The sequence below is a fragment of the Arachis hypogaea genome, chromosome 7 (genome assembly GCF_003086295.3).
Source record: "Arachis hypogaea cultivar Tifrunner chromosome 7, arahy.Tifrunner.gnm2.J5K5, whole genome shotgun sequence".
Taxonomy (NCBI): Eukaryota; Viridiplantae; Streptophyta; class Magnoliopsida; order Fabales; family Fabaceae; genus Arachis; species Arachis hypogaea.
This window is the reverse complement of record NC_092042.1, coordinates 32,981,243-32,989,427: the sequence shown is the minus strand read 5'-3', so window position 1 is coordinate 32,989,427 and position 8,185 is coordinate 32,981,243. Positions and strand designations below refer to the sequence as shown.

The following is an 8,185-nucleotide window of genomic DNA, read 5'->3' as shown; positions in this document are numbered from 1 at the left end:
TAGACAAACAACTTTTTGTATGAAAGGATTATTGTTTGGTTTAGAAACTATACTTTACAACGAGACTTCATTAGTGAAATTCTAAACCGTCAAAAATCTAATCATCAACTGCCTTCATCCAATCCTTCTTACTCCTTTCCATGGAAAGCTATATGTAGGGCATCACCGTTGTCAATGGCTACATCCCATCCTCTCAGTGAAAAAGGTCCAAATACTCTGTCACGGTACGGCTAATCATCTATCGGTTCTCGATCATGTCAGAATAGAATCTATTGATTCTTTTGCGTTTGTCATCACGCCCAACAATCGCGAGTTTGAAGCTCGTCATAGTCATTCAATCCCTGAATCCTACTCGGAATACCACAGACAAGATTTAGACTTTCTAGATTCTCATGAATGCCGTCATCAATTCTAGCTTATACCACGAAGATTCTGATCAAGGAAACCAAGAGATATGCGCCCGGTCGAAGGTAGAACGGAAGTGGTTGTCAATCATGCATTCATAGGTGAGAATGATGATGAGTGTCACGGATCATGACATTCGTCATGTTAAAGTGCAACGAATATCTTAGAACAGGAATAAACTAAATTGAATAGAAAATAGTAGTAATTGCATTAATACTCGAGGTACAGCAGAGCTCCACACCTTAATCTATGGTGTGTAGAAATTCTACCGTGGAAAATACATAAGAACAAGGTCTAGGCATGGCCGAATGGCCAGCCTCCCCAAATGGAGTATGAATATGAAAATAGGGAATAAGACCCAATGGTCTAAGAGAGACACTTAATACAATAGTAAAAAGTTCAATTTATACTAAACTAGCTACTAGGGTTACAAAGATAAGTGATTGATGTAGAAATCCACTTTCGGGGCCCACTTAGTGTGTGCTTGGGCTGAGCTTGAGCTTTATACGTGTAAAGGCTTTTCTTGGAGTTAAACGCCAAGTTGTAACGTGTAATTGGCATTTAACTCTGGTTTGTGACATGTTTCTGGCGTTTTACTCCAGAATGCAGCATGGAGCTAGCGTTGAACGCCAGTTTGCATAGTCTAAACTCGAATAAAGTATGGACTATTATATATTACTGGAAAGCCCTGGATGTCTACTTTCCAACAATTGAGAGCGTGCTATTTGGGTTCTTATAGCTCCAGAAAATCCACTTCGAGTGCAGGGAGGTCAGAATCCAATAGCATCTGTAGTCCTTTTTCAGCCTCCTATCAGATTTTTGCTTAGGTCCCTCAATTTCAGCTAGAAATTACTTGAAATCACAAAAAAACACACAAACTCATAGTAAAGTCCAGAAATGTGAATTTTTCATAAAAACTAATAAAAACATCCCTAAAAGTAGCTAGATCCTACTAAAAACTACCTAAAAAGAATGCCAAAAAGCGTATAAATTATCCGCTCATCACAACACCAAACTTAAATTGTTGCTTATCCCCAAGCAACTGAAAATCAAATAGGATAAAAAGAAGATAATATACTATAAATCTCAAAATATCAATGAATATTAGTTCTAATTAGATGAGCGGGACTTGTAGCTTTTTGCTTCTGAACAGTTTTAGCATCTCACTTTATCCTTTGAAGTTTAGAATGATTGGCATCCATAGGAACTCAGAGTTCAGATAGTGTTATTGATTCTCCTAGTTAAGTATGTTGATTCTTGAACACAGCTACTTTTATGAGTCTTGGTCGTGGCCCTAAGCACTTTGTTTTCCAATATTACCACCGGATACATAAATGCCACAGACACATGACTGGGTGAACCTTTTCAGATTATGACTCAGTTTTACTAAAGTCCCAAGTTAGAGGTGTCCAGAGCTCTTAAGCACACTCTTTTTGCTTTGGATTACGACTTTAACCACTCAGTCTCAAGCTTTTCACTTAGACTTGCATGCCACAAGCACATGGTTAGGGACAGCTTGATTTAGCCGCTTAGGCCTGGATTTTATTTCCTTGGGCCTTCCTCTCCATTGATGCTCAAAGTCTTGGATCCTTTTTACCCTTGCCTTTTGGTTTTAAGGGCTATTGGCTTTTTCTGCTTGCTTTTTCTTTTTCTTTCTTAAAATTTTTTTTTTCGCAAGCTTTGTTCTTCACTGCTTTTTCTTGCTTCAAGAATCAATTTTTTGATTTTTCAGATCATCAATAACATTTCTCTTTTTCATCATTCTTTCAAGAGCCAACAATTTTAACATTCATAAACAACAAGATCAAAAATATGCACTGTTCAAGTATTCATTCAGAAAACAAAAAGTATTGTCACCACATAAATATAATTAAACTAATTTCAAGGATGAATTCAAAACTCATGTACTTCTTGTTCTTTTGTATTAAAAACATTTTTCATTTAAGTAAGGTGAAGGATTCATGGAATTATTCATAGCCTTAAGACATAGTTACTAAATACTAATGATCATGTAATAAAGACACAAACATAGACAAACATAAAGCATATAGTCGAAAAACAGAGAGATAAGAACAAAGAAGTTAAGGAATGAGTCCACCTTAGTGAGGGTGGCGCCTTCTTCTTGAAGGACCAATGGTGTCTTTGAGCTCCTCTATGTCTCTTCCTTGCCTTTGTTGCTCCTCCCTCATAGCTCTTTGATCTTCTCTAATTTCATTGAGAATGATGGAGTGCTCTTGGTGTTCCACCCTTAATTGGTTCATGTTATGACTCAATCCTTCTAGAGAAGTGTTGAGTTGTTCCCAATAGTTGTTTGGAGGAAAATGCATCCCTTGAGGCATCTCAGGGATTTCTTGATGATGAGCTTCCTCATGCGTCTCTTGAGATCCATGAATGGGCTCTCTTGTTTGCCCCATCCTCTTCTTAGTGATGGGCAAAAAGAGAGAAGTGGGGTAGGTGGGGATCCTGTGGGGTCCACAGATCTTGAGGTGTTAAGGATTTCTCATTTCTGCATCTTTTAGGCGTGTAAAATGCCCTCTGTATGCAATCCTGGCGTTTAACGCCAGATTGCAGCTTGGTTTCTGGCGTTAAACGCCCAAATGTAGCCTGCTTCTGGCGTTTAATGCCAGCTTGATGCTTGTTTCTGGCGTTAAACGCCAGCTTGGTGCTTGTTTCTGGCGTTAAACGCTAAACAGATGCTTGTTTTAGTGTTTAAATGCCAGACAGCTCTTCTTCCAGGGTGTGCTTTTTCTTCTACTATTTTTGATTCTGTTTGTAATTTTTGCAATTGTTTTGTGACTCCACATGATCATAAACCTAATAAAACATAAAAGAACAATAGAAATATAGATAAATAAAAATTGGGTTACCTCCTAATAAGCGATTCTTTAATCTCAATAGCTTGACAGTGAGCTCTCATGAAGCTTCACAGATGTTCAGAGCATGATGAGGGCCTCCCAACACCAAACTTGGAGTTTGAATATGGGGGTTCAACACCAAACTTAGAGTTTGGTTGTGACCTACCAACACCAAACTTAGAGTTTGATTGTGGGGGCTTTGTTTGACTCTGTATTGAGAGAAGCTTTTCATGCTTCCTCTCCATGGTTGCAGAGGAAGATCCTTAAGCTTTAAACATAAGGTAGTCCCGATTCAATTGAAGGACTAGCTCTCCTCTATCAACATCAATCACAGCTTTTACTGTGGCTAGGAAGGGTCTTCCAAGGATGATGCATTCATCCTCATCCTTCCCAGTGTCTAGGATTATGAAATCAACAGGGATGTAAAGGCCTTTAACCTTCACTAACACGTCCTCTACTAATCCATAAGCTTGTTTTGTTGACTTGTCTACCATCGCTAATGAGATTCTTGCAGCTTGTACCTCAAAAATCCCAGTTTCCCCATTACAGAGAGTGGCATAAGATTTATACTTGACCCCAGGTCACACAGAGCCTTCTCAAAGGTCATGGTGCCTATGGTACAAGGTATTAAGAATTTACCATGATATTGTTTCTTTTGAGATAAAGTTTGCTGAACCCATGTATTTAGTTCACTAATGAGCAAGGGAGGTTCATCTTCCCAAGTCTCATTACCAAACAACTTGGCATTCAGCTTCATGATGGCTCCTAGATATTAAGCAACTTGCTCTTCAGTTACATCTTCATCCTCTTCAGAGGAAGAGTAGTTCTCAGAGCTCATGAATGACAGAAGGAGGTTTAATGGAATCTCTATGGTCTCTATATGAGCCTCAGATTCCTTTAGGTCCTAAATAGGGAACTCCTTTCTGTCTGGGGGACGTCCCATGAGGTCTTCCTCATTGGGATTCATGTCCTTCCCTTCCTCTTTGGATTCGGCCATTTTGATTATATCAATGGCCTTCCACTCTCTTTTTAGATTCTCTTCTGTATTGCTTGGGAGAGTACTAGGAGGAGTTTCAGTGACTTTCTTACTCAGCTGACCCACTTGTGCCTCCAAGTTTCTAATGGAAGACCTTGTTTCATTCATGAAACTTAACGTGGCCTTAGATAGATCAGAGACTATGTTTGTGATGAGCGGATATTTTATACGCTTTTTGGGGGTAATTTCATGTAGATTTTAGCATGTTTTAATTAGTTTTTAGTAGAATATTATTAGTTTTTAGGCAAAAATCATATTTCTGGACTTTACTATGAGTTTGTGTGTTTTTCTATGATTTCAGGTATTTTCTGGCTAAATTTGAGGGAGCTGAGCAAAAATCTGAGTTAGGCTGAAAAAGGACTGCTGATGCTGTTGGATCCTGACCTCCCTGCACTCGGAATTGAATTTTTGGAGCTACAGGAGTCCAATTGACACGCTCTCAATTGGGTTGGAACGTAGACATCCAGGGCTTTTCAGCAATATATAATAGTTCATACTTTGTGCAAAGATAGACGACGTAAACTGGCGTTCAACGCCAGTTCTATGTTGCAATCTGGCATCCAGCGCCAGAAACAAGTTAAAAGTTGGAGTTCAACACCAGAAACAGGTTACAACCTGGCGTTGAACGCCCAAAACAGCCCAGGCACGTGAGAAGCTTAAGTCTTAGCCCCAGCACACACCAAGTGGGCCCCAGAAATGGATTTCTGCACTATCTATCATAGTTTACTCATTTTCTGTAAACCTAGGTTATTAGTTTACTATTTAAACAACTTTTAGAGACTTAGTTTGGATATCATGACATTTTCAGATCTGAATTTTATACACTTTGATGGCATGAGTCTCTAAACTCCATTGTTGGGGGTGAGGAGCTCTGCAGCGTCTCAATGAATTAATGCAATTGTTCTATTTCTCCATTCAAACGTGTGTGTGTTCCTATCTAAGATGTTCATTCGCGCTTAATTGTGAAGGAGGTGATGATCCGTGACACTCATCACCTTCCTCAATCCAGGAACATGTGCCTGACAAACACCTCCGTTCTACATCAGATTGAATGAGCATCTCTTAGCTTCCTTAATCAGAATCTTCGTGGTATAAGCTAGAACTGATGGCGGCCACTCTTGAGGATCCGGAAAGTCTAAACCTTGTCTGTGGTATTCCGAGTAGGATTCAAGGATTGAATGGCTGTGACGCACTTCAAACTCGCGATTGCTGGGCATGATGACAAACGCAAAAGGATCAATGGATCCTATTCCAACATGATCGAGAACCAACAGCTGATTAGCCGTGCTGTGACAGAGCATCTGGACCATTTTCACTGAGAGGATGGGAAGTAGCCACTGACAATGGTGACATCCTACATACAGCTTGCCATGGATGGAACTTTACAAACAATTGAGTTGAATATTACATTGCAGAAATTTAGAGGACAAAGCATCTCCAAAACTCCAACATATCCTCCATTAATAAAGTAACAATTACTTATTTCAAACACTTTTACTTCTTACAATTAAATCCAAATAATCTTATTGGCATCCTGACTAAGATTAATAAAATAAACATAGCTTGCTTCAAACCAATAATCTCCGTGGGATCGACCCTTACTCACGTAAGGTATTACTTGAACGACCCAGTGCACTTGCTGGTTAGTTGTACGGATTGCAAATTTGTGCACCAGTTTGCTAAGCTAGAGGGGCTCTGCTCAGAATTCTCTGTCTGTTGCTGAGAAGATGATGGAAAAAGCTTGCTATTGATAAACCTGTTTCTTCCACCATTATTAAAGCCTTGTTGGGGCTTCTGTTGATCCTTCCATGAGAAATTTGGGTGATTTCTCTATGAGGAATTATAGGTGTTTCCATAGGCTTCACCCATGTAATTCACCTCTGCCATTGTAGGGTTCTCAGGATCATAAACTTCTTCTTCAGAAGATGCCTCTTTAGTACTGTTGGATGTATTTTGCAATCCATTCAGACTCTGAAAAATCATGTTGACTTACTGAGTCAATGTTTTGTTCTGAGCCAATATGGCATTCAGAGCATCAATTTCAAGAACTCCCATCCTCTGAGGCATCCCATTATTCACAGGATTCCTTTCAGAAGTGTACATGAATTGGTTATTTGCAACCATGTCAATGAGTTCTTGAGCTTCTGCAGGTGTTTTCTTTAGGTGAATGGATCCACCCGTAGAATGGTCCAATGACATCTTAGACAATTCAGACAGACCATCATAGAATATATCCAGGATGGTCCATTCTGAAAGCATGTCAGAAGGACACTTTTTGGTCAGTTGCTTGTATCTCTCCCAAGCTTCATAGAGGGATTCACCTTCTTTCTGTCTGAAGGTTTGAACATCCACTCTAATCTTACTCAGCTTTTGAGGAGGAAAGAACTTGGACAAGAAGGTTGTGACCAGCTTATCCCAAGAGTTCAGGCTATCTTTAGGTTGAGAGTCCAACCATACTCTAACTTTGTCTTTTACAGCAAAAGGGAAAAACATAAGCCTATAGACCTCGGGATCAACCCCATTGGTCTTAACAATATCACAGATATGCAAGAATTCAGTTAAGAACTGAAAAGGATCTTCTGATGAAAGTCCATGAAACTTGCAATTCTGTTGCATCAGAGAAACTAATTGAGGCTTTAGCTCAAAGTTGTTTGCTCCAATGGCAGGGATTGAGATGCTTCTTCTATGTAAGTTGGAATTTGGTGCAGTAAAGTCACCAAGCATCTTTCTAGCATTGTTGTTGGGTTCGGCCATGTCTCCTTCTTTTTCGAGATTATCTGTAAGGTTTTCTCTGGATTGTTGTGCTTTAGCTTCTCTTAGCTTCTTCTTCAGAGTCCTTTCAGGTTCAGGATCTGCTTCAACAAGAATGTCTTTATCCTTGCTCCTACTCATATGAAAAAGAAGAGAACAGAAAAGAAGAGAAATCCTCTATGTCACAGTATAGAGATTCCTTTATGTGAGTAGAAGAAAAGAAGAATAAGAATGAAGAAGAAAAAATTTTGAATACAGAGGAGAAGTGATGAGCGGATAATTTATACGCTTTTTGGCATTGTTTTTAGTATGTTTTAGTTAGTTTTTATTATATTTTTATTAGTTTTTATTTAAAATTCACTTTTCTGAACTTTACTATGATTTTGTGTGTTTTTCTGTGATTTCAGGTATTTTCTGGCTGAAATTGAGGGACCTGAGCAAAAATCTGATTCAGAGGCTAAAATGGACTGCAGATGCTGTTGGATTCTGACCTCCCTGCACTCGAAGTAGATTTTCTAGAGCTACAGAGGCCTAATTGGCACGCTCTCAATTGCGTTGGAAAGTACACATCCTGGGCTTTCCAGTAATGTATAATAGTTTATACTTTTCCCGAGATTGGATGGCCCAAACTGGCGTTCCAAATCAGCTTAAGAATTCTGGCGTTTAACGCCGGAACTGGCACAAGAATGGGAGTTAAACGCCCAAACTGGCACAAAAGCTGGCGTTTAACTCCAAGAAAAGTCTTTACACATGAAAGCTTTAATGCTCAGCCCAATCACACACCAAGTGGGCCCGGAAGTAGATTTTTATGTCATTTACTCATCTTTGTAAACCCTAAGCTACTAGTTCTCTACAAATAGGACCTTTTGCTATTGTATTAATCATCTTTTGATCACTTTAGATCTTAGGATCATCTTTGGACGTCTAGTTCTTAGATTATGGGAGGCTGGCCATTCGGCCATGCCTAGACCTTGTTCTTATATATTTTCAACGGTGGAGTTTCTACACACCATAGATTAAGGTGTGGAGCTCTGCTGTACCTCGAGTATTAATGCAATTACTATTGTTCTTCTATTCAATTCAGCTTATTCTTGTTCTAAGATATCACTTGTTCCTCAACTTGATAAATGTGATGATC

General features: G+C 39.2%; 1 non-coding gene across 1 annotated transcript; it reads left to right on the top strand.

Annotated features, from left to right (window-relative positions):
- Positions 1 to 6,550: 6,550 nt before the first annotated feature.
- Positions 6,551 to 6,657, top strand: LOC112704677 (small nucleolar RNA R71). The gene has a single exon (XR_003155290.1). It is a non-coding gene; the product is annotated as a small nucleolar RNA R71 (small nucleolar RNA).
- The last annotated feature ends 1,528 nt before the right edge of the window (positions 6,658 to 8,185 follow it).